At 45.9% G+C, this 27348-nt stretch overlaps 1 protein-coding gene across 6 annotated transcripts in view; it reads left to right on the forward strand.

Annotated features, from left to right (window-relative positions):
* CRACR2A (calcium release activated channel regulator 2A) overlaps positions 1-27348 on the forward strand; it is a 144345-nt gene that overhangs the window by 3380 nt on the left and 113617 nt on the right. For 5 of the 6 annotated variants that reach the window (XR_007406620.1, XM_049102983.1, XM_035707280.2 and 2 more), the window contains one exon: positions 13627-13901. The gene's annotated coding sequence lies outside the window, so the exon portion shown is untranslated. The remainder of the gene's footprint in view (positions 1-13626; positions 13902-27348) is intronic. The other variant, XM_049102982.1, reaches the window with a different exon arrangement.

Consider the following 27348-nt stretch of genomic DNA (forward strand, 5'->3'; position numbering starts at 1 on the left):
ATTTGAACTCCTGTAGCCTGGCCCTAGGGCCATGTCTTCAGCCATTCCTCAGGCTGCCTCTCTGAATGTTAAGCCCAGAACCAGAACCACACCGGTTCTGACTGTAACCAGCCATGTGTCTTCAGCCTGATTTTCTTGTCTCTTCAGTGAGATGGGAATATTACCTGCCAGCCTGTCTTGGGTGAGCTAATGTGTGTGAAAGCGCACCTCAGTGAAGGCTTTCATGGTTCCTTTGTGGTGGTGGCTCCACGGTCCCAGCGTACCTCCCCCACCAGTCCTGGTCTGTGTGCCAGGCTTAGACTGAAATTTCCCAGAGGGCAGGGACAGCATCTCTCACCTAATCAGCATTTGTGTTTACTGAGCCCCTACTGGGCCAACTAAGGGTCCCCAGGGCCTCTGGTTTAAGAGAGGGCATGTCCCTTCAGCATTCATGGTCCCCTAGGAGGGATGGTCTAAAAAGATAGCCGGTGCTGTTGTTGTTCAGAGCACTCAGAGTCAAGCCCATTTCTTGTGACTTCCCAGAGCATGCAGGATTTGAGTTGGACCCAGAAGAAAGGGTCAACTTTGGAAAGGCACAGAGAAAGCAGGTGCATTGGAGGTAGGGCCTGTGATAGAGTACAGAGCACAGTGAGAAAAGGCATGTGGTTGGGCAGGAGGATCCTCACAGTTGGAGGGTCCCTACGGGGATCTGTGTTACCATCTCACTGTGTCCAGCTTCTAGCAGAATTCTGCACCTGATTGCTGCCCCTGGGGCTTTTAATGACAGCTAGGAAATGCCATGAGCCCTGGTGGCTAGGCTCAGGCCATGGAGCATTTGCAGACAGTCCTTTATTCTCCGGAATGGTGGCACTAGGCTGGTATGCCTTTCTGTGGACATCAGAGAAGTCATGGCCAAGGGGGTCAGAGACACTGGTCAGAGAGGCCACATGTACCTCCAGCCAGGGTTTGTTTTTGTGCGGGGAAGGAGGAGGTGGTGTGTTGAAGCTACTCTGTTTATTACCTGAGCAAGACTGAAAGTTAGAGGCATTCTTCCCAAAGGCAAGTGTTCCTCCTGGACATGACAGAAGCACCACTGTCCCCAGAGAACATGGAGGGGAAGGGGAGGAGGTCCTTGGACATTTCCTTTGGTTTCATCTGAATCGTGATCAGAAATAACTGTCAGGGAGATACCATCAGGAAAGACTAATTATTCTGCATAAGAATCTTAGCTCTTTCTCTGAGGCCATGGTCTGTGATTGATACGAGTTTTCAAGTCTTTGGGGGGCTTATGTTAAACAGATGTCCTGGGTGAAGATCAGCTCCACGTGATGGAGGTGGTAGCCTGGGTGCACGGACGCGGCCTTCCTCAGAATCTCACAGAGAGAGGGTGACCCTAACTCTCCTTTATGTTACTTTTGTTTTGATGTGTTCAGTGGGCTGACGGTTGAGTTTTAGGGTACTGCTTTATTTAATTTATTTTTTTAGAAAGAGAGAGCACGTGAGTGGGGAGGGGAAGAGGGAGAAGGGAGAGAAAATCTTGAGCAGGCTCCACCCATAGTGAGGAGCCTGATATGGGTCTCATTCCCACAACCCTGAGGTCATGACCCGAGTGGAATCCAAGAGTTGGATGCTTAACCAACTGAGCCACCCAGACATCTCTAGTTTGAATTTTTTGCGGTAACTCTGTCTCTTTTTTAATTGGAGTAAAATATACAGAACGTAAAATTCACAGTTTTAACCATTTTTCAGTGTGTAGTCCGGTGGCATTAAGAACATCTAGAGTGTTGGGTGGCCACCACTACCACCACCACCAGAGCTTTTTTTTCATCTTCCCAACTGATAGGGCTTGGTATTAACCCTAACCCCAGAGAATTCCACAATCTTGCTCTGTCTTGGCTTCCTTACTCATGGTGGCCTAGCCACCAGATGCCCCCTCCACTTGGACAATCTTTCTGCTGCTGTTCTGTGCTACTTTCTGGTGTTTGTTTTTGGTTTTGGATTTTAGTCTCCGTGTCTGCCACATGGGCTTCTGTGAGACTGCCCTCTTTGGGCTGCATTCTGTGCTCAGCATGTTATATAGCACCTCGTGTATTTATCCCGCTGGTCCCATATGGTAGTTATGAGCAAGCACCCCTTGAGGTGAGGAGGCTGCATCCAAGGTGCAACATCCCACATCACGGGAATGTCAGAGGCAGAGTTTGTCTCTGGACTCTGACCTTCCTGCTTCATCCTGGTGGGAATGTCACTGTATAGGCTCAGGCACAGCTAGCCCTGCCTCACACGTTAGTGTCAACTCCAGAAGGTTTCTAGAATTAGCATAGAGTTGAGCATGTATTACAGGAATTCTCTCCATGAGGATTCTTAACAGGAGCTAGCCAAAAAAGATCTGCTTGGAAATAGCTTAATTACATACCATACATAAACTGCTAATGGAATTTACCAAACTGCTAAATTAAGCTTTTCCACTAATTATATGCGTACTATAAAGTGGGAGTTTAGCTTTGACCATGGGTGCTTCCCCAGGCAGAGAGATGGCGAATCCTTTCTGGGGGCAGGGCTTGGTCACCCTGTCAGTTCTTATTCTTAATCATGATGGGTTGTGCTTTTCCGTCCCTTCTTGATGTCCTGATGTAGCTCGACTCTGCATTTTTCTCAGGGCCAGGTAACGTGGTCGTCCTGGCTGCAAATATGCCAGAATGTATTTCCTATTTCTCCCGCAGACATTTTCTCTAGCAGTCTCATCTTCGGCAGTGTGTCTCTCTGGCACCTTTTCTGCTGCTTGGACTATGCTCCCTGCTCTGTTGCCCCATACTGAGATTTCTGGGGTTTCTCTTTGCCTGAGGCTCAGGGTTCTGGTTTTGGTATATGTGGCTCCAGTCCAGTCAGGGTAGAAGCAGGAAGGTGTCCAGCAGACTTTCACATGGGCCTCATGCATAAGATAATTTATTTGTGGCTACCGTGTGCCAGGCACTGTTTCTAATCTAGGACTTAGCATCCCCATTTTACAGATGGAGGAACTGAGGCTCAGAGAAGCTAAATACCTTATCTGAGTTCACACATCTAGTTCTGATATAGACACCTACGTCACCAATGCCACCCCCTGCTGCTGATCCTTCTGCACAACACGGCTCCCTAACAAAGGCTGTGGGGTCTGCTGAATCACAGAGTTCTGCTAACACACCTGTAATAGGGGAGCAGATTCCCCTGATTCCACATGAGATAAGCTGCTGCAGGCACAGGCCAGTGAGAAATATAAGGGTGGGGAATGCCAGTTAAAAAGTTTGCTATAGAGCTTCTTTTTAAGGAGTGCAATTTTAATACACTGGACCACAGCTTGAATCAGAAACAAAGATGCAAAAAAAGGAACTGCTAAGTGAAATGAATGTTAATGAAAAAAAATTACTAGGCCTCCATTATGTAATCACACATTGCAAACTAAAAATATATTTTTTTAAAACACACAAGCCCTATTTACTGGAGTTAGAAATAGAATGAAGAGCTCTAATTTGTTCTGAATAACAATCACATTATACCACATACCACATCTGAATTTTCGGACACTTTAGGGGCTAAATCAATGTGGTTTTACTGAATGTTAATGCCCGCACTGCACCCCCCCAACAAACCCCAAAACCTCAACCAAATGGATCAGCAGATACTGACTGAGCACCTACTGTGTGCAGTAATGTTGTGCTGGGAGAAAGAACAAAGGTTCTAATACGTATTTGACATGACAGGGGACTTGGCAAGAGAGTGGAATGAAGAGTGTGTGCTCTAATAGGAAATGGGCTCTGGAGAAGGTGTCCTAGTGGGTGTGAGAACTGAGCTGGGCCTTCAGGAACAGTAGAATTCCGCAGATAGCTGGTCACAGGGAGCCCTGGGAGGAGTGTTCTGTGACGGTCCTTCAGTTCATTTTAATAGACACTGTCTGAGGGCCCTTCCACATGGAAATTGAACCCATGAAGTGCTACCCAGGCCTTAAGACATGCCTAACCCTACCGATATTTTTAAGGGTTACCTCATCCTCTTCCAGGTGGTTATCACTAACTCAGTTTCCCATCCAAAAGATTCGAGGAGCCAGGACTCTCTGATCCTTTCTCTCTCACACAGACAGGGATGCTGTATAAAATCAAGCACAGCCAGCCCTGCCTGGGCACATGTGTGTCTACACTTGGAGGTTTCTAGAATCTGTATGGATGTGGGAGTGCGTTATATGAACTGAGCTCCATTAGGATGGAGATATGTTCAGCATGCTGCAGAAGGTTCTAGAGGGCTATAGAGTAGAAGCAGGCAGGGCCACCCACAGAATCACCCTCTTCAGACAGTTACCCACCAGAAAAGTTTGAGAGGAGGAGCCCAGGTGATAACTCTTCTAACAATAGGCCCACTATTGAATTCTTTCATGTCTGCCGCCCAATTTCCTTTCAGCCCTGGTTATAGGACCACAGCCTTCCACTGAGGCCTGGTAATGGCGGCTTGTCCAGTCCCTTTTGCCCCTGAGTGCCTGGGTCCCCAACTAGTTCATGCACCTGCAGCCATGCCACACTCTGCAGCTGCGAAGTCAGGGCTGGGCTGTCCTAGATGCACTTTATTTATTTTTTAATATTTTATTTAAATTGAATTTGCCAACATATAACACCTAGTGCTCATTCCATCAAGTGCCCTCCTCATTACCCGTCACCCAGTTACCCCAACCCCCCTCCCAACTCCCCTTCTGCAACCCTTTGTTTTTTCCCAGAGTTAGGAGTCTCTCATGGGTTGTCTCCCTCTCTAAATTTTTCCCACTCAGTTCCCCTCCTTTCCCTTATGGCCCCTTTCACTATTTCTTATATTCCACATATGAGCGAAACCATGTGATGATTGCCAGATGCACTTTAGAAAGAGGTGTTAACTAGCACAGTGATGGGCATGGCTGACTGCCGTGCCCTCGCCCAGGGAACACATGTGCCACTCCACCGCTCAGTGTACTTAGGCTCTAGACTCCAGACCTATTAGAGCGTGATGAGTGCTCCTGGGCATGTTTTCTTTTATAGCCTAAGATGCAAGCTGAATGACAAAGCCATGCCTCATGTCCTCTTGCCTGGTCCTATCTAAATGCAAATGCCAGTCTGATGGAAGTCCTGATGAGGTCCTCTTAGGATGCAGTTCTCTCAGGACCTGGTTCCCGGGAGCGAATGCAGGCTGATGGACAGGCTAGAAAGCTCAGCGGAGCAGTTCTACTTAGCGGATTCACGGCACTTGCTTACTGTAGTCCTCAGCCACCTCACTGATAAAATAGCTGCCCTTCACGTCTCTGTACCATGGCATGACAGTGGAGGGAAGCAGTGGCAATGGGAATGCACCTTACAAAGATAAGACCTATTTATTATTTATTTATGTATTTATGTATTTATGTATTTAGGTATTTATTTTTATTGGAGTTCAATTTGCCAACATATAGCATAACACCCAGTGCTCATCCCATCAAGTGCCCCCCCTCAGTGCTCATCACTCGGTCACCCCCACCCCCCGCCCTCCTACCCTTTCACCACCCCTTGTTTGTTTCCCAGAGTTAAGAGTCTCTCATGTTCTGTCTCCCTTTCTGATATTTCCCACTCATTTTTCTCCTTTCCCCTTTCTTCCCTTTCACTATTATTTATATTCCCCAAATGAATGAGACCATATAATATTTGTCCTTCTCCAATTGACTTACTTCACTCAGCATAATACCCTCCTGTTCCATCCACGTCGAAGCAAATGGTGGGTATTTATCGTTTCTAATGGCTGAGTAATATTCCATTGTATACATAGACCACATCTTTTTTATCCATTCATCTTTCGATGGACACCGAGGCTCCTCCCACAGTTTGGCTGTTGTGGACATTGCTGCTAGAAACATCGGGGTGCAGGTGTCCCAGCGTTTCACTGGATCTGTAAGATAAGACCTTTTAAATGGAGGCTGCTTATGTTTTTTGCAGCCATGTAGTCTCCACCCATTCACCAGGCTGGGCTAAATTAATCATTTGTTTCGTAGGTTATTAAAATAGGTCCAAGGGGGGCACACCTGAGTGGCTCAGTCAGTTGAGCATCTGCCTTCAGTTCAGGTCATGGTCCCGGAGTCCTGGGATCAAGGCCTGCATCGGGCTCCCTGATCAGTGGGGGGTCTCCTTCTCCCTCTGCCTCTACCCCACCCCATGCTTGTGTTCTCATTCTTGCCCACTCTCTCTCTCTCAAATAAATAAAATCCTAAAAAAAGAAAGAAAGAGAAAGAAAGAAAGAAAGAAAGAAAGAAAGAAAGAAAGAAAGAAAGAAAGAAAGAAAAGAAACAATCCCAAGCATGTTCTGATATCCAGAGGGTCTGACCTTCCTCACAAATATTTGCTCAGGGGTGAGGAGAGTAGAGGTAACCATGGAGAAGAAAGGTTAGAGGATGAAGGGTGTCAGTGAGTGCAGGTGAGTATGGTCAGACACCTGTCGGCTTCACTTGGTATAGATTCAAGTCAATTATTCCACTAAGTACCTCCCAATCCCTGAGCTAGGAGCCTGGGACTGTGACTCTCCTCCTTAGCTTAGAGGTGAGGACTCTAGAAGCGAAGCCAAGCTACTTGCTCAAGGTCAGCTGGGTGGTAAGTGTAGAATCAGAATTCGGATGCAGCTGCTTGGACTGCAAATTCTCCTCCCCTAACAGAGTAAGGTCAGCACCTTGGTGAAGGTCTCTCAGGTTGACCAAGCTCCTTTCAGTCTGTGTAGCAGTTCCGGGCTCTGCTTTCCAATCTTCACAGTAAATCAATGAGCTGAGTATTATGCTGGGTGTTATACACTCGGCCGTGCACGGTATATGAAATGATGGTTGTGGAAACACTTAGTAGATTATAAAATGCTCTACAAATATGATATAATGACTGCCTCTGGACAATAAAATCAGAAAGGTTCAGTGGCTTGCCTAAGGACACACAGATGGGAACAGATGGCAGAGTAAGGATGGCAGCCTGGGTCTTAAAACTTCAGGACTGGTGTTGATTCTTGATAGCATCAAGGGAAGATTGGTTCTGGATTTATCTGTTCCCGCCTTGGTTTTACCCCCAACTCACCGCCCCCCCTCACCCCCTGCCCTACCCATCAAATAGTTGCCAAATGAAAATTAGGCAGAAAACCTCAAGGGGTCCAAGCTCACTTTTCTTGGCTGACTTTTCTTTCTTCTTCTTTTTTTTTTTTTTAAGATTTTATTTATTTATTCATGGGAGAGAGAGAGAGAGAGGCAGAGACACAACACAGGCAGAGGGAGAAGCAGGCTCCATGCAGGGAGCCTGACGTGGGACTCGATCCTGGGTCTCCAGGATCACATCCTGGGCTGAAGGCGGCGCTAAACTGCTGAGCCACCCGGGCTGCCCATGACTTTTCTTTTATAGTTCTTATGAAATGGAGAGACATCAAAGATGGAGTTAGGGAGAGTGTCTGTCTCTCCGCGTGAGGACTGGACTGCAGAAGCAGCCACACAGGGGTCATCATCTGTGTGCCACTTGCTGTCTCCTTGTTGGCAGAAGAGCCCTAGGACAGGAGAATGGGTGGCATGGGCCATTTTGCCCTATGGATGAGCCAACGCGTTTTTTATGGCCTCAAAAAACTGTGAACACACATTATTTTAAAATTGAATTAAACCAAAGCCCAGGGTGTATATATCCCTGGAATGTGTGTGTACACATGCGATATTTTATAAACAAAGACATCATAGATACTGTGTTTGAAAGATCTTAGGCTCGATACTGAAAAGATAACAAGGAAACAGGTGCTAAGGTCAGCTCTGTGGTGCAGATTCCTCTGCCAATGACAAAGTGCCACAGTGTATCTTACACTGAAGCAGAGGCTATAATTCTCCTGTTGCTAACACTGTCTTCCTTACTTGTTTATTTGTTACTTTTTGAAGAGATAGGAAATTAGGATTTATCTGACATCTTCTAGATACAGAAGCTGTGTTGGGAGCATTTGTATGCGTCTGCTCATTTATTCCTTACAGCAGCCTGGCATTAGTGGTATTCTATGAATTTTTGAGATGAAGATTCAGGTTTCTCAGGTAGTAAGACATGACAGCAGGAGATGAGTGTAAACGTGTCTGACTCCAGATCTATGCTCTTTTGTCAGTGGACTGAGAAAATCCTTTTTATTTTTCCTTGTTCTTTATTCCTTCTGTAATGTCAGATCTTCCACCTATAATCACTTTCCTCCTTTCAGAAATATACCTTTTCAAAATGTCCTTTCATGAGGGTTTGCTTGTGGTAAACTAGAATTTTGTTTATGGATAATGCCTTCATTTCTCTTAGTCTTTAATTATTTTTAAAATTTATTTTAAGTTATCTCTACACCCAACATGGTACTCAAACTCACAACCCTGAGATTAAGAGTTGCATGCTCTACTGACTCAGTAAGGCCCCCCTTTCTTTTATTCATAAAGAATATTTTCTTCAGGGTCACCTGGGTGGCTCAGTCGGTTAAAGTGTCTGACTCTTGGTTTCGGCTCAGGTCATGATCTCAGGGTCCTGGGATCGAGTCCCATGTCGGGCTCCCCACTCAGCAGGGAATCTGCTTGTCTCTGTCTCCCTCTGCCCCTCCCCCTCAAATAAATAAATCTTTTAATAAAAGAATGTTTTCTTCAAGTATAGAATTCTCAGATGATGGTTACTCTCTTTCAGCATGTTGAGAGTCTTTGACCACCATTTTTGGGCTTATAGTCATTGGAAGGAAACTTGTCTCCTCTCATTGACTGGTTTAAAAAAAAGATTTTATTTATTTTTTTGAGATAGAGAGAGAGCCTACTTACATGAGTGGGAGCTGGAGGAGGGGCAGAGGGAGAGGGAGAAGGAGGGAGAAAGATTCTCAAGCAGACTCCCTGCTGAGTGCAGAGCCCAACATGGGGCTCGGTCCCAGGACTCTGAGATCATGACCTGAGCTGAAATCAAGAGTCAGATGCTTAACCATCTGAGCCATCTAGGTGCCCTTATCTTTCCTCCCTTTTAGAAAATTTGTAACCATTATCTGTTCAGATTCTTCCTCTCTCCTTTCCCTTTCTAGGACTCCAAATAGACACCTGCTGGTTTTCATATTCATGTCTCCTAAGCTGTCTTTCATATTTTTCTGAGTCTTTGTCTTTCTGTGCTGCATTTTGATTAGTTTTTTTTTGACCTAGCTCCCAGCTCACTACTTCTTTCTCAGGTGTATCTAATATGCTATTAAGTCTGTCCACAGACTGTAATTTGAGTTATTTAATTTTCATTTCTAAAAATTCCCTTTGGTCCATTTTTTCCCCGAAATCTTGACTATTTCTCATGATTTGCTGTTGTTATTATTCCTCAGACATATTTGCAGGCTTGTCTTTAAATTATTTAATTACATTATAGTCATTATTATAATCAGAACCTGGATATTCCACTATCTGAAGGAGTCCCTGGCCACTGAATTCCTTCCTTTCTTGCTAGCTCATTGATGCTGTTAGAAACATTTTAAAAAATATATTTTTTTGTACAAGATTCTTTTGTTTTGAGTGGGAGGGTCAAAGGACTCAGCCTCTCATAATGTCAGAAATAGATGTCTAGCATATTTATTTTAAATTGACAGAATTATGAGTGTAAAAAGTAATCCAATGGAGGTTGGCCTTTGAGACCTAGAATTGTCCATACTGTACTGAATGTATGTTATGACCAGTGCATGCATGCCTTGATGATAAGCCAGTCAGTGTGACTTGCCCAGCCCAGTGGCAGAGTGATGGAGGCTTATTCTGCTTTGTGCCCCATCCCCGAAGATATGGCCTCGTAAGTAGTTATGACCAAACAAGGGAGTCTTCAAGAAACCTCCTATCTGAGGGATCATTTTATCTCTAAGGGATTAGGGGTGCCCTGAGGAGAGGAGGTTTGATAAGACTTGTCTCTTAGTTGCTGCTGAGTCCTAGCTGAGTCACTGGGGCTTGGTCTTATCTCTGCTTGGGATTCAGGGGTACGTGTTACTCCATCTCAGTGGTCATCTGGGAGTATCCAAAATGGATGTAGAGAGGACCATAGAGCCTGATCTGGCTTCAACCCCTCCTTCCTGTTTACCACACCCAATCCCTCCGTCCTCCTGATGCCACCTACTAAGTGGCCCTAGAGTCCGTTCGCCCAAACCTACTCATCTGCCACGCTGCTGCAGGACACCACTATCTCTCATCTGGACTGGAACATATCCCCAACTGCTTGTAATATATCCATTCTCTATCCCCACCTCTCCCTTCCTCATTTCATCCCTCACAAGTAGCCAAAGTCATCTCTTATACAAATCAGATTGTGACTCACCCAGATTTTATTAGCTTCACATCAGTGATTTCCTACCACTGCTTGGATGAAATCCTGCAGAGCCTTGTTCTTTAACCTCGTCTCTGGCCACCCCCAACCACATTAAAATTGTGCTCTTTTCCTTGATTTCCTGAACACATGAAAGCTCTTTCTCCATGAGGGTGTTTGTACCTGCTGTTCCTTCTCTCTGGGAGCTCTCCATCCTCTTCCCTGGCTCACCCCTGTTCATCTTGGAGGACCCAACTTATATCCCTCATTTTCTCTCCATGCTAGTCCTCTTGCTGTACGCTCCCTGTGGTGAGCAGTTTCTATGTCCCTTCGTGTCTTCGTTGTGATTCCATAATTATTTTCGCAATTTCTGTTCATTGTGTGTCTTCCCACCATCTGGTGAGGATTGGATTCATGTATGTCCCAGTCGTCCCTGTATCTCCAACATAAAGCACAAAGCCTGGCATGTGGTATATGTTCCCCATCTAGAGAATGAATCTGTGAATGGATCCGGTTTCTGCCTCCAACCCTCCACTGGCACTGCTCTTACGGAGTTCACCTGTGACCTCCTCATTGCTAAATCCAGTGTTTCTTCTAAATCTTAAAATGTGAGAACTTCCCATTTAAAACCGTTGTCAAAAAATAAATAAATAAATAAATAAAACCGTTGTCAACTCTACTTCTTTAAACACTCTCCAACTTGGCTTATCCTTAGATTTTGAGACAGTATCTTTCCTTTGTTTTCTTCTGCCTCTCTAAGCTCTGCTTCTGAGTCTCTTTTGCTCTCTTGCTTTGGGTATCCCTTAAATGTAAGTGTTGGGATGTCTGGGTGGCTCAGTTGGTGAAGGGTCCAACTCTTGATTTTGGCTCAGGCCATGATCTCGGGGTTGTGGGATTGAGCCCCACCTTGGGCTCTGCACTGGGCATAGAGCCTACAATCTTTAGCAGCTCTCTCTCTCTCTCTCTCTGCTTCTCCTCCCCTTGTGCCCTCCCACCCTCAAGTTTTCATACACAGGTGTACTTGCTCTGTATAAAAAAAAAAGTTAGTGTCTTACATGAATCCATCCTTCACTCTTTCCCCTCCTGCACAATCTATGATCAGCTTTAGCTTTATCTTGGCTTCAAGCATCACATTTTTGCTGGTGAACCCCAAACCTTTATGTCTAGCCGGGACCCTGCCCCTGAGTACCAGATCCTTCTTTGGCATTGCATTTTGAAATACCTTCATCCTGATGTCCCACAGATACCCAGTCTTCACATTTTACAAGTAGATCTTTTTATCTTCCCTGCCAAGCTTGTTCCTCCTCCAGCATTTCCACTCTGGCTAAATAGCTTCACCACCAGCCTACTTTTGAAGCTAGAGGCCACGGAGACACCCTGGATACCTCTGCCAGCCCCGTATCCCCTGTCCAGCTATTATCACAATCTATCTCTTGCATCTCCATTCCTCTTGGCTCTGCACTGCCACCACTGAGTGCAACCCATGCTTTTGCTCATACCTCCTCCTACCTGGGCTCCCTCCTTCTGGCCCTTTCTACTCCAGAGATCTTGTCCCAAATAACAAAGCTTGATCATGCTGTTTCCTTGCCTCACCTCTCACATTTCTCCAAAATGTCTGTACAGTGAAGCCCGTTCTCCTTAGGTTGATATGGAGGGTTCTTCCCCCTACCCCATCTTTATTGCTGGCTTTGCTTCTCTTCCCATCATTCATCTTCCTTTGAATATGCCATCCTTTCTCATCATGTGTTTATGGTGTTGAGTAAGAGTTCTCAAACGTTATGGGGCTTCCAGAATCACATGGAGGGCTTGTTAAAAACACAACATGCTGGGTCTCACCCCCAGAGATTCTGATTCTGAAATCTGAAAGGAGGTTAAAGATCTGAATTTGTGAGATTCCCAGGGGCTCCTGGTGCTGTTGTGCTGGTCATCATTTTGAGAATCACTGGTATAGATGGGTCAAGAGTGTGAGCCTGGGGAGCTCTGCCACCTAGGATCAAATCCTGCCTCTGCCACTCACTTCCTGTATCACTTAACCTCTCTATGCCTCAGTTTACTTTTCCATAAGATGAGGCTAATAATTTGAGCTTCCTTATCAGCTTTGGTGGTGGACTGAATGAGTTAATCCTCAGAAAGCACAAAAAACAATGCCTGGTTTGTTAGCGCTCAGGAAATGTTAGCTGCCATCATGGTTTATGATTTTGATCATTCCTCATATCCTTGGTTACGAAGGTCTGACTTTCTCATTCTTCTCTGCTCACACTCTTCTGCTCTTCCCTCAAGAGGGAGTTTGTTTTCCGAGGTGCTTTTGCTAGCATTCCCCACCCCCAGGTCCCTGATGCACACCCAGGCTGATGTGCACCTCCCACTAAGCACTCGACACATGGCACTCACCGACCTCCTGACCAGGAGTGGATCTAACCCACCATGCATCCTCCAGGACTTCATTTTTGAGTCCCTGTCTGGTATATCATAGGGACTCAGAAATGTTTAATGAATTCAATGACTGAATTGGCATATGCTGTAGAATTGAATACTGTATTGACAAGGTGGTTACATGGGTTAGATCTGGGGAGAGGACTGATCACCAAAGAAAAGGTGGAGAGAAAGTACAATGTGGACGTTTGGGAAGTTGTAGTCAGTACAGTGAGATTATGCTCTAGGAATATTGTCCTGTGGTTTTGAGAACATCTGAATGCACATCACTTAGGATAGTCTTAGCTGTAGATGGTAAAAACAAAACCCCGAAACTCAGCTCAGTGAATGTAAACAACATGGATATGTATTACTTGTATAATGAGAAGTCTGGAGGAAAGGTGACACCAGGGCTGTTTAATCCAGTGGTTTAGTGATGTCATCAAGGACCTGGCTTTCTTCTTGCTCTGTTCTTCTCTTATGCTTCCCGTCATGGTCACAATGTGGCCAGATAAGACAACCTCTGGTAGCAGTGAAGCATCTCTCTTTTCAAGAGCCAAAAAAACATTTCCAGGAACATCCCCTAGGAGGCCCCTCTCATATCTCAAGACCAGAGAGAGTGAGAAGCCCACTCCTGCCTTTCTCACGGACCAGGGGCCTGCATTTGCTCTGACTGCATAGGGCCCCTGGGCTAAGGGTCCGGCCGGGTGCTTAGCCAGAGTGGTGACATCATTGGAGTTCTGTTAGAGAGGAACAGGGGAGAAATGGGTGTTGCTTGCCTAAGCAGTGTCTGCTTCAAAACCAGACCCAAATCCCAGCTGGAAATTTATTTGAAAAGTAACAGGATAGAAATTAAGTGACTTCAAAGACCTTTTCTGCTCTGAGTATCTATAATGACTTATTTGAAATCAAAGTGAAGAGACCTCTCTTCTGTCTGTTCCATCTGCAGGTCATGCCTTGGCCACAGCTGCCCCTCAGGAGAATGGCTTGGAGCCAAAGTCACGCCAGCAGGCTGCTTGCCAAGGGCGGAGCAGCAGCGACTTGCCACTTTTCCTCCTGAGCCCAGCCTGGGTGTCCACCTGGCACTCCGCACGAGCACGTCTCTTCCTCCTGGAGCAGCCTGACCCAGAGGCCTGGGCTTCAGAGAGAGCTCCGGGAGAGTTCAGTCCTGGTGGGCTGCCTCCCCGAACCCAGGTGTGCAAAGGGACACGGGCCTTCCTTACGGTAAGAATCAGGTTCCCAGAGGCAAGTGTAGTGGGAGCCTGCGAGAAGGATGGGCCAAGTAAGCAGATGTTCTGAATGATGACGCGGTAACTCTGGTAGGAGTCTCTGAGTTTCTGTAACCTCTCTTAAAAACTCTTGTAGTCGACCTGCCAAACTACCTGGATTTTGTGCTTCCTGCAGGTCAGATTTGTGGCGAACCATAGAATAGGTTCATCGTCCATCTAGGGTCTTTGTCTCTGAATAGGTAAAGGGAGCTGATGGGAAAGTCTTTGAGCAGGGGTAGCAGGTAATGATCACAGACAGCAGTGGGTGTCTGCAGTGGGTAACAAGTTTGGGTTCTATGCCCAGAGCAGTGGTGACAGCTTCTAGAAATTGACTACTCGCCTGACATCCTAACACTTTCCCAAACACACATTATCAGTAGCAGCTAAAATGAAATACAGTAGAAGATTGAGGCCAGATGGCAGGCTAGTGGGATTTAGTTAGGAGTGACTTCTCTAGTATCTGCTGAAGGGTGAGGTCATGTTTCTTTGGCCTCTGTGAAGTGTATTGTATTATATGTATCATACACATATATAGTGTGTATCAGTGTATGTATATATGTATTATAATTTTTCATGTCTGTCTTAAATCTTCAACCACATTGTCAACTCCCTGAGGGCAATAATTGAACATTTTATATCCCCTATGTTCTTCACAAGGTCAGTACTTGGTAATTATTGATTTTTACTGCATACCTATACAATAAAATCCAATCAGTGCAGGTCCCGGTTTTCATTCATTGGATCAGAGTTGCCATCAATGGCTTCCTAGTACCTACTGGGATGGAAGAGCATCAGATGGAAGCTGCGGTGTATTTGCTTCCTATGGCAGCCATAATAAAGTACTACAAACATGGTGATTTAAAACAGCAGAAATGTATCATCTCTCAGTTCTGGAGGATTGAAGCCCAGAGTCCAGGTGTTGGCAAGGCCATACTCTTTCCCGAATCTGTAGAGGAATTCTTCCTTGCCTCTTCCCATCTTCTGGGCATTTGTTAGCAATCTTCAGCATTTCGTGGCTTGTGGCCACATAATCCATGCTCTGCCTTTATTGTTGCATGGCTTTTTCCCTCTGTATCTATATCTTCACGTGACTGTCTTCTTGTTGGACTAGGGGCCCACCATACTCCAGGATGACCTCACCTTGCCGAATGACATCTGTAATGATCCTATTTCCAAATGAGCTCACATATGGAGGTACTAGAGGTTAGGTCTTCAACAAGTCTTTACTGGAGATCACAATTCAACCTAGAACACTAAGTGAGCTCATTCGAGGTGACAAGACAAGCATGTACAAAAGGCAAGGGGGTGAATATTAAGAGTGTCTCTTGGTGCTGAGAAGAGTCAGCAGGAGCATGTGTCCTCTGTTCTCTGTCCTATGGTGTTCTCCAGGGGTTTGCATGAGCTGGGGCCCAGCTGGACACACCAGGATCCCATGTTCCAGAGGTGGACCTCCACACACCTATCACTTTCCCTTTCTATATACAAGTTGAGGAGAGGCCTCCATGGAGGGGAGAAAGCAGACCATTTGGGTTCCAGGCAGCCTTAACTTTCAAGGAAAGTAGAGGAGCCCCACCTTATTCTGTGGGAAGTTGCATCCTCTTCCCCTGGGAGAGGAGAAGCTTCTAGACCCAGCCAGCTAATTGCCAGGCAATTCACAGGGAGTCTCAGATAACAGATATTCAATAACCTGCTTGTTTCCAAATGTAGAGAAACTTGTTCCCTTTCTGCCAGTTTTTCTACTTCCCCAGTTTAGGACCCGTTAGCACAGAAGTCATAAACCAAAGACCTACAGGCCATTTGTAGCCTGCAGATAGACTTTGTTCACAGTGGCTGGTGTATTTTTTAATAAAATATATTTTTTTAATAAAATATTTTTATATAATTTTTTGAATAGGCAATATATTACATAGTTCAAAAATAAAATCACTCTAGGAAGAGGGAACTCTTGTCTTGGCCTCTATCTGCCTGCCCTGCCCCCTCCTGGGACAGTAATCAGCTTTATTACTGTTATACATCATTCTGGAGTTTCATTTTGCAAATACAGACCAGTACAAATATACCTGATGACTCCGTCATGTTTTTTCTTAGTATCACACCTTTTTTAATCTTGTTTTTTTTTTCCACTTAATTTACCTTGGTGCTCTTTTCCTATTAGTATGTTGAGAGCTTTCTGATATTTTTTTTTGATGGGGCATAATGCTCCATTGTTGGGATGTACCCTAATTTATTCAGCCAATCCCCTACCTATGGACACAGGTCGTTTCCAGTCATTTGGTGTGTTTTGCACTTAATGGTGCAGTGAGTAAGCTTGCCATTGTGTCTTGTGGCTAAATGTGTATAACACTTAAAAATTCTGAAATCTTTGAATTATCAAAAGGACTGGAACCGCTGGGTTCTAATAACCACTGGCTTGGACTGAGCGGCGACTGTCTCTAAGGATCCCTGACCCTGGGACTAGCCTGTTCCCATCTGACATTTCCGCGTCCTTCTGCCCGTTCTGTCTTCTATTAAGTCTGAGGGTTGACTGCCACTGAGCATTAGAATTGTGCTGTCCTTCTTATGATAGATAAAGGAGAAAGGGAAAAAAATCACCCAGATGCTCATGTCTCTTCAAACTGGCAAATGAAAGCCAAGGGGGTCTTTTTCAAGATGAAAAGGACAGGGCAGATGTCTGTGTGGGTGTGATTCTGCTTTGTTTGCACCTGACAAGTTAGCTCATCTGTGTTACATGTCCGGGCACTATGGATGTGCAGCCCTGCCTCGTTATGTCCATGCCATTTTGCCTCAGAGAGGAAGGAAAAGAACTCTGTTTATTCACTGGTTGTTTTAGCACAGCCTGAGTAAGCTGCTTGGAGACCCGGAATAAAAATGAACATGACAGTCAAAAGGATTGTTCTATTACATGTACCATCTAACCAAAGCCCCATGAGGATGTGGTATTCCTTGTTGCATTTTATAGACAAGGAAACAGTGTCAGAGTGAAGTCACTTGGCCAAGATTCATAACTGATGCTTTGTAGAACGGGTATTCAAACCCAAGAATTTCTGGCTCTAGAACTTGATTCTAATCTTTTATGCTACCTGCAACATCTTGAAAAAGAGTGGCACCTCTCACCTTTCAAGCTTGCTGTTCGTGGTGGCATGGTGATGATGGTCACGACAAAGATAAGAGAGCAGCTCTGAAAATGAGGGAGTCAGTGACATGCCCTAAAGAAGGCTTGTAACCAGAATGTATTTCTGTTCTCCTACCAAAGGTGATGGCTCATCCTTGATGATCTGTCACATTGTAATCGGCTCCATTGCCCCCTCTGCTCTTTTCGTCCCCAAACATTTACACAGAACAGCTTCCAAAGGTGAGGCACTGTGCCAGATGTGACAGCCGAGAGGAGTGAGCCACACCCTGATCCTTGGAGCCTAGTTAGGACATGTCAGCAGAGAGCTGCAGTGCCACCTGGTAAATGTGGCACTGGAATGGCATGAGGTATCAGGCTGGGGCCTCAATGTGATAAAAGAAATGAATTACCAGTGGAGTAACAGGGTGGGTGGTTTCTAGCTGTCTTGGGTTTTTATCATTGCTCTGTGAAGGAAGGAAGTGAGGGCCCGGAAGTGGAGACCGTGGGCTAAGATATTGAGCCATCCTTCTGCTCACATGTGGCCCAGGGTGGAGCTGATGGTGGCCACAGCTCTGCAAGCTGCAGGCTCCTTGGAGACGGCCTCAGTCAGGGTTGAAAGGTGGGCTGAAGGAAGCCTCCTCTCCCCTTTGCTGCTCATCTCAGGGTTTCTCATACTTGGCTGTTCTGTCAGGAGCAGGGGGGTTTGGGCAGGTTGTGGGGGGTGGGGTTGGGTGGTGGTTAGCAGCTGAGGTGAGCAGGGGGCCTGGGCCAGCAGGGTATAGTTCATAAGTCATTAAATTTGACCTTTTATTTATTTATTTTTAAATATTTTATTTATTTATAGAGAGAGCGTGTGCACATGTGTGCGTGAGCAAGGGGAGGAGCAGCAGGAGAGGGAGAGAATCTTCCACTGACTCCCGCTAAGCACGGAGTCTGGTGTGGGGCTTGATCCCACAACCCTGAGGCCACAACCTGAGTGGAAATCAAGAGTCGGATGCTCAATGGACTGAGCCACCCAGGCACCCCTATCTGACCTTTTAAGTCACATGTCAGCAGAAGGATCCTCCTGCTGGGGCTTCTTGTCAGAGGGAAACTCCTTTCCTGTTTTTTTATGGCTGCCATTTATTTTTCTTCTTCCATAAGTTTGCATGCCACAGTGTCTAGCATCTCTGTAGATATCACAGAACAACCAGGGGTTCTGCTTTTATGTAGTCCTTCTCTGAGTGTGTGGCTAAGCACCGCAGCCCACTGGCAGAGGGAGTGGGGAGGGAGGGGGTTGCTCGTCATTAAACACTGGGCCTTGCGCAGCTGGTGGAATTTTCAAAGCAGAGGTGTTGAAACTTAGTCCAAGCGTGTGCTGGGGATCTACTGCTTGTGCTTCTACAGATGAGTCATGGAAGGTGGCTGTTGTCTGGTTAAGGAGAATTTAGTCCTGAGAGATGACACACAAGGGGCCTTTCGAGGCCACAGCTTCGTGTGCTTGTCTGGCTGTGGCTGTGTGCAGATACAAGAGAAGAATCCCCTCCCCTGCTAGTCCCCGAGGAGCTTAGTGACAAGAAGAGGAGCAAAATATACAGTTGACCCACCTCCTTGGACCTGCTCCCTCATTCGAGCTACGAGTAAGGTTGGCTTTGCTCAGTATTCCTAGTGGGATCAGACTGCCCCCAGAGAAGTGCTTCACAGATGCCTTCAGTGTGCATGTGAATTACCTGGGGGCTTGTCAAACATGCACACTCGATCCAGTAGGTCTAGTTCAAGGCTTAAGATTCTGCTTTTCTAACAGACTCCCAGGATCTGCTGCCGGCCTAGGGACCACAGTGCTTTGCGTACTGAAGCCCCAGAAGCCATTTTGTAAATCTGTGAGATGGCTTTGACAAATGCCCCAGAATTTACTGCTGGGGGTGCCTGTCGTGCCATGTGCAAACCAGCCCCATCAGTGAAGAATTGTTACCTGCCCTGCCAAACTAAACCCAAACAAATGTAAGTCAGTAATATTTTTCTACATAGTAATACTGAAAAGTTTTCAAAGAAGTGATGCCAAAAGCCCAGTAATTGAGAAGCTGTTTTTTTTTGGCAAAGAGAAACCTCAATGAAATAAAAGACAAAACCTTGAAATGACTGGATAATTTCCCCCACTCTATGTATTCTGTCTCGATTAGAGCATTTCCAAACATACACTTAACTAACAAGAGTTGCAGTGCAATATGTAGTTACTGCAAAAACAAGGAAACCACTTGCAGATCTGTAACAGGAGATTTGAGGCTTCATCTAACACACACAGTTGCAGGACAACACATTATTACACTAGCAGAGGCATATGAAATGTCACCATGTTGATAAACTTCTTTATCAAAACTGCTTTTAAAATAGTTTATATTCTAGGGTGCCTGATGGCTCAGTCAGTATTGCTCAAAAGCACCTGCCTTCAGCTCAGGTCAGGATCCCAGGGTCCTGGAATCGAGTCCTGCATTGGGCTCCCTGCTCAGTGAGGAGTCTGCTTCTCCCTCTGCCCCTCCCTGCTCGTGCTCTCTCTCAAATAAATAAATAAAATCTTAAAAAATAATAAAATAGTTTATGTTCTAATATATGAATATAAACAGTTGTAGGACATTGTAGGACACTTATGAGAAATCTCTTGCAAAAATTAGACATTACAATGACTTACTTTGGGGTTGCCTTTATTTTTCACTCACAGTTAGATATTCCTCTTTGAGATGTATCAAACAACAGTTTCTAATCGGGCCTCCTCTCCCCCCTGCCTGAATGAAAGGGGGAGATTGCTTCCACAGCTTTTTTAAGGCTGGGGACTGAATACCTGCCTCCACTCTGTGGGTGGGATCTCCAGATTGTAGACAATGTTTCCCATGGTTCTTTGTCACCACCTGTCCCATGTCAGCATAATAAAGTATTATGACACTATATAAAGTTTAACTCGTTCACAAGAAAAGCATACTTCCTTGTTTTACCTATTTTCACATTATTTTCCCTGATATATTATCCCTACCTCAGCACGGGCTGTTTCCTTCTTCCTATCATCAGATACAAACCGGTGAGAGGGTTTATTATTTCTTATCTGACATTTTTTTCTGTTGTCCTCTGGTTTTCATTTCCCTGTACTCCTGTGAAGTGTATAATCTAATCTTATTCATTATAAGCAGGTGTAAGCCATGACTACTTCATTAGTGTGTTCCTGTGCAGTCATGCATGAGCACTTACATGTTGAGATATTTATTATTTTAATATAAATTGCTTTCCTTTTTTCTCCTGTATATGACAACTAGAGCCAAATTATGCCTGTGGGTTGACTTGCTTATCTGGGAGTGTCATTTCAGGCCACCTAGAGGGTGTTTCCAAATATTTGTTGTACAAATAGGGCGTGGGTTGGAGAGCATGGAACACGCTGGAGGTCTCTGAGGTCTCTGACATTTGTGCAACATTAAAAAACCAGTAGATGGCAGTCTGATCTGTGGCTACATTGAAAGAATCCTGAATGAGAAAGCAGTCAGGAAAGTTGGTATCACCCCTAGTATCTGCTTGGGTGAGATGCGATGAGACCTTGGGATTTGAAATGGTGGTTCTCCCCAAGTTGGTCCTAAGAAACCGGGTAACTTCAGCAAAAACAAACACAAAAGCCCACACACATACTTCAGAGGACAGACACAGAGAGAAGGCCATGTGAGGACAGAGTGTTCCTGTGGAGCCACCAGATGCCAGAAGAAGAAAGAACTGATTTCTCCCCTAGCTCCTTCAGAGGGGGCATAGCCTGTGGACACCTAGAACCCTGTGGACACTTAGAAGCCTGTGGACACCTAGGAGCCCATGAACACCTAGATTTAGGACTTCTGGCCTCCAGAACCATGAGAGAATACATTTTTGCCATTTTTAAGGCACCTGATTTTTGATGATTTGTTATGGCAGCCCTAGAAAACCAAGACACTGCCCGAAGGGTGGATAGCATCTGATAAGATGGAAGGAATATAGGAGGTTTTAAAGGTTTTTTAATTTTTAATTTTTTTACATTGATTTATTTATTTGGGGGGAGGGGCAGAGGGAGAGGGAGACAAGGAGATTCCCTGCTGAGTGGGGAACCCACCACAGGCTCTGCAGGTCTGGGTGGTATTGCTGCTGTCATCGGCTGGATGTGCTGAGGTCTTCAACGTTGATCCCACTGCAGACCCCTGAGTGCTGTCATATCACTTCTGATGAATTCCAGAGGGACCATCCTCAATCCTCTGCACTGGAATGAGAGCACCCAATCTCAAGGCATGTGCAGGGGTGGGGACATCTCGTGGACACTGCACGATGGAATGCAAATCCATCCCCTATTATCTGCAAACATAAGCAAGGGAAATCATTCATTGACAATGCTCGTGAACTCTGTGTCCTCCTTGACTCTTCTGGCTGGTTGCGTGGAAGCCGAGAGGGGGGTGTCACAGCATCCTGGATGCGGGCTCACTGCCCACATTGCTGGATCTTGTGTGTGCATTTCCCAGGCATTGTTCTCAACAGGGAGGACCAGTAGCATGGGAGCAGAGAGGTCACCTGAGCATGATTGCCTTTAGGGTGGAGAGGCAATCAGACGTGGCCTGGCAAGAACCACCTAGAGAGTGCAGTGCACTGAGCTGGGGTGGGGGTGGGGGACTGGATTGGAGGCAGAGAGCAGAGGAAACAGAGGGGAACAACCAACCCATGGTTATTCTTAGTCTTCAACTGTCAGCTGTGCTGGGGATTTAACAGTACCCACTGTCCCAGAAACGAGTGAAGGGCATAAGAACACTTTCATTTCATTTTCTGGGAATGAATGCTTTAAAAGGAAGGAGGTCACTTCCTTGTATGGACACCACCCCATGGCACTGTTAGGTCAGTGGCTACTGTTTTGATGTTGAGAGAGAGGCTGCAAAATGCTGGGTGCAGGTTGGAATGGAGCCGTTAGCCTCAGGAGTAATTTTGGGATCCAGCAAGTGGAATGTCCTGCTAGAGGGCATCCCGGGCATCCCCCTGCCTCCAGGAACCTGAGCACCCATCCTTGCCACTGTTGATTGGGAAGGAGAATAGCATCTTCAAATGAGATGTGAGGCCAATGTTAGGGAGCAGAGATGGAAGACCATTGGTGGTGTCAAGTCTCACAGGGGCACCATGCTGCCCCTTCCTGAGGCCTTAACCTCATGTGACTCTCAGGCAGAGCACTGTCGGGGGGGGGGGGGGAGCTCTTTGCACAAGTCCTACTTTTTTTTTGTTTTAAGATTTTATTTATTTATTTGAGAGAGAGAGAGTGAGAGTGAGCACAAGCAGGGGGAGCAACAGGCAGAGGCAGAGGGAGAAGCAGGCTCCCTGCCAAGCCAGGAGCCCAATGTGGGGCTTGATCCCAGGACCCTGGGATCTTGACCTGAGCCAAAGGCAACTGCTCAACCACTGAGCCACCCAGGCACCCCCACAAGTCCTACTTCTGGTGGGCAGGAGCTCTTCCAGGTATAGGGCGAGTCCCTGTGAGTGCTGTGTGGCCCTATGTTGACTTCAGAAATAATAAATGTGCTTGGGAAGCAGCTAAGGAACAGTCAGCCCTCCGTTCTGAGCACTGCCTCCACACTGTCCCCCTCCACTTCTTCAATTCCTTGCTCTGAGCAGCTGGGCTAACTCAGGTCCCTACAGCCTCAAACTGGTGTAGTCTCCTTAACATCTGTGATGTTGTTGCTTGACCACATCCTCCACTGTCCTCAGACTGTCCTGGCTTCTCTGACCACTGGCTGTATGATCTGAGGGAGGTTACTCAACCTTTCTGAGCCTTGTGTGTAAGCAAGGGTGGACAGTATGGGTGTCATACAAAGGGCACACATAGGATTATGGGTAGGACCAATTAAGACAATAGAGTTTCATAGCTAGCATAGTGCTTGGCACATATTGACTGCCTGGAATATGTTCGGTTCTGGATCTCCTGATGACTCCTTACTACTACAAAATAAAGAGTAATCCTCTTAGACTCCAGTTCATCCAAGAGGCATCTTTTGAGTCTTGTAACGTGCTAGTTGTTATGCTAGGTGCTATGGTTACAGGATGAATGAGCCGTGATCCCTGACCCCTAAGAGCTACAAATTTAGTGGGGGATAGACATAAATACAACCAAGTATAATGCAGTGTAATGAGTGGTATGTTGGGAACCAAAACAAAGGGCCATAGGAACACAAAAAACAAGCAACTGAGTCTACTTGACATGGTATTCGCGGCCCCCTGGACCCCCAGCTGCAGTTCCCACTCTTGGTGAGTACCTATGTGTACTATCCTTTTACATTTTCCCAGATTGCCCTCCCCATCCCTCTGGCTCTGGGGGCCATTTCACGTTGCTCCTTTGCCTGAGATCATCTCCCCTCACCTCACTACCCAATTCTACTTATCCTGCAGGGCTAGTAGACATACCGCATTCTCCACAAAGACTTAATTTATCACCCAAATAGTTGTCCTTTATAATTTGTTGATTTTTTTTCTTGAAAAACATACCTTATTTTTTTTATAAGCAATGCATGTTTATCATAAAAAGAGCTACCAGAGACTATAACAAATAGTAAAGAAGAGGGGAAAAATTGCCCATAGGTCCAGTAAATAGAGACACTCACTATTAACATTGGGGTATATTTCTTCCCATCCTTTTCCAGTACACACACACATATTTTTCTTACCACGTTTTCTCATTCTGTCTTACATTTAAGTTTGTTACATATATCTATCTCCATTAGACTGTGAGCTTTTGAGGGTATGGATAATATTCTGTTCTTTTTATTCCTGTTACCTAACACGTCTGGCACTAAGGAGTCCATCCGTAAGCCTTAGCTGAAGAGAACCACCAGATGAACTTGTTTGGCTTTGGAATGCAGCACACCATTATTTTGAAAAAGCAGATTTGTTGCCTTGGTGCATGCTGCCTGTTTAAAATGCGTGTGTATTCCTCAAGCACCAGTCTGCTGGGTGGCAGGGAAGACAAACACAAACCCATAATGACTCAACAAGTGGCTGAGACACAGGTTGGTGATTGTGTTCTGCATCCTGCATCGGGTTGCACTGAAAAGGCAGGTCTACCCCTGTTACCTGGCTGAAGCCCTTTGCTTGCTTTAGAAAGACATGCTTGGGTCTGGTAAATCTTATTTTATCCTTTCTGATCAAAAATAGTGTTGGCGTTTCACCCACGGTGGGGAGAGGTGGGTGAGATCTTCTCCAAGAAATCGATTTGGGCTTGAAAATACTCTTTTTTTTTTTTTAAGGTTAAAATTCCAGAGGCCTTTGAGTCAGGGTTGGAAACGGAAATAACACAGACTCTTTTCCAGAAAGCTCCGTGTAGGGAGGCTGGGATCAAGTCAGGAAGGGAATTCACTCAGCAGGCCACAGGTGAAGGCCAAGCAGAGCACACAAGCGTGTTTCACTGGCATCAAAGCAGCAGAGAACGTTCACAGAGCATCAGGCCCTTCAGGGCCTGTGTGGAAACATGAGAGGCTGTGGTATATTGAGTACCTTTCTTTTTTTTTGAAACAAAATGTAGGGAATTCGTTGATATAGTTGGCAACAGAAGAGTAGAGGCAGATGTAAGGGAGACAAGCCCGTTTGCCTTCTGAGATTTTTATTTGAAGATGGAAGGATGTTTGTTATTTAGATGTCTTTTTTCTTTAAAGGATATGTGGCATAGCTAAAGCTCTATCTAGAATTAAATATCTCTGAGGGAATTTCATTATAAGATCAAGGAAAAAAGTCTGCAAGGTTTTGGCTTCTGATGAAAAGCATCTAAAACGAAGTAAAATCAAAGTGAACCCTTAAACAAACAAATCATTGATTTGGGCGATGTAAAGAAATCTCAACCGGAGAGCCTCTTTGGGAGCCAAAGAGAGGAGAAGAGAGCGAGAAAATATTTAGGACTCAGCCTTGGAGACTACCTTCTGGCATGGAATTTCTTCTCTCTAGGCACCAGGAAAAAGAAAATGATGCAGCCTCATGGCTCACATAGGACAAAAGAGATGAGGAGCCTAAGGCCCAAGGAGGCCAAGGTTCTTGTCCCACGCTAGGACATTAGTGCTCATGTGAGGAAATAGACTTTAAAAAAAAAAATCCAAAATCTACTTTTCTTTCTGTAACTCTGTATTGCTGTGGGAGGTAAAGGGATTTAGTAGAAAGAGTATAGGTTTGAGATGCACTTGGTTTGAATCTGGATGTTTGGGGACACATATTTAATACTTCTTCTAGACTCAGTTGACTCATCCTATGAAACCCACACCACCCCCCAAACTGCCTCAGGATTATCCCCACCTTCTCACACATGGCCTCAGGCTCTCAAAAGCTCTCCTCCAGACTTCCTGCCCACTTGTAGGCTCACTCATTCATTCAGGGCTTGTTCCATGTGCTGGAAACCACAAAGCCTCAGCCTGCATGGAGCTCACTAGCCAGACCAGTGCTGCACAGTAGAGATTGAATGTGAGCCACATATGTGCTTTTCAGTATTCTAGTAGCCAGTTCAGGTAAAGGAAAGGAAACAGGGGAAATTAATTTTAGTAACATTTTATTTAACCTGAAATACCCCAAATATCATTTCACAGGTAGTCATGCATAATCAGATGTCTGACCTTCCTTTTTTCCTGTGCTAGGTTACTTTTTTTGTTTTTAGATTTTATTTATTTATTCATGAGAGACACCGAGAGGCAGAGACACAGGGAGAGGGAGAAGCAGGCTCCCTGTGGGAAGCCTGATGCAGTACTTGTTCAGGCGGGATCACCGCCTGAGCCAAAGGCAGACCTCAACCACTGAGCCACCCAGGTGCCCCTGCACTAGGCTATTTTTACAACACATCTCAATTTGGACTGGCCATATTTCAAGGACTCAGTGACCTCATGTGGTCTGCAGTGTCCTCACTGAACAAGGCAGCTGTGGGGCTCAGAAGCAAGACTCCACTGTCTGCCCCAGTGATGGCCGAGGGTAATGCCGCACTGCAGGCCCTGCCTGCCCAGCTGCCCTCGGGACGATGCTGCCTACCCAAACCAGAGTGACTCCCCGGGTACCCAGGGCCCACCCTGCCACAGCATGCTGATTTCACCAAGCAAGAGGGACAATGTCTGTGCCATGAGTCTTGTCCTCGTCTGTGGTTTTGGGCGAGGGAATGAGGCAGTGCTTACTGTCTGTGATAATGGAATGCAGTAATGGAATGGAATGCAGCAGTAATGGAATCAGGACTTACTGAGCACTAAGTATGGGTGGGTGCTGTGCTAAGCACTTCATGTACTCTCTGTCTTACTATCTTACGACTTGATGAGACAGACTCCTATTACCCATGTTTATTTTCAGAGCAGGAGAGTGGCCCAGAGAAGTCAGGTAACTTGCTGAGGGTCACACAGTTAGTGAGGGGCAGAGCTGGTACTTGAACTCAGGGCCATCTAAAGCCACAGCCTCGTGTTTCTCAAGCAGAGAAGGTGCAGAGTGAGCTCTGGATGAACACAGGTTCCCAGAGCCTTCACCTGAGGCCCTCCTCCTTTACCCACAGGCCATCCTGCCACATGGAGACGCAGGTGTCATTGAAGATGACTCAGTGTCATGTGGAGAGGTATCTGTGGGGTGTTCGGCACCACCAGGCCCAGTCCTGCCGCAGCTGTTGTACAGGAGGCATGGCATGTTCTTACAAATAAGGCAGCACAACCTTTGAAAACCATGTAGCAATAGATTACAAAAACCTCTGACTCTCAAGCCCCATATGAAAGTTCGCTACCATTATTAAATATTTTTGCTACTGTTATCTTTTAGTGGCTGGTGTGTGCAGGGTGCTCAGGATAGCCCAATAGCCCAGGTCCCTGTGGCAGTGCTGTGAAGGCAAATGGCAACTGAGAACAGAACCTGGCCTGAATATCGGGTCCCTAGTGGCTGTCAGCACCTGGATATTTCTGAGCTTCACTTATGGATATATTGCAGTAAAACCCCATGCAAGGGAATGCTAATTAGCCAGGTGTTCTCTTCATTTGCCAACCTGCCTGGTGCTGAAATCAGCCTTTATGTTCAACATTGGGTGGCCAGCAGTGCTCCTGGCTCTTCAGAGCACAGCTAGAGGGACACTTAAAAACCCTCAGATGTGTGGGCAGCCCCGGTGGCTCAGCGGTTTAGTGCCGCCTTCGGCCCCGGGGTGTGATCCCGGAGACCCGGGATCGAGTCCCATGTCAGGCTCCTTGCATGGTGCCTGCTTCTCCCTCTGCATCTCTCTCTCTCTCTCTCTCTCTTAAAAAAAAAAAACCCTCAGATATGATAGAAGAACCAGGCCTCCCCGCTCCAGTCCCCA

The sequence above is a fragment of the Canis lupus genome, chromosome 27 (genome assembly GCF_003254725.2).
Source record: "Canis lupus dingo isolate Sandy chromosome 27, ASM325472v2, whole genome shotgun sequence".
Taxonomy (NCBI): Eukaryota; Metazoa; Chordata; class Mammalia; order Carnivora; family Canidae; genus Canis; species Canis lupus.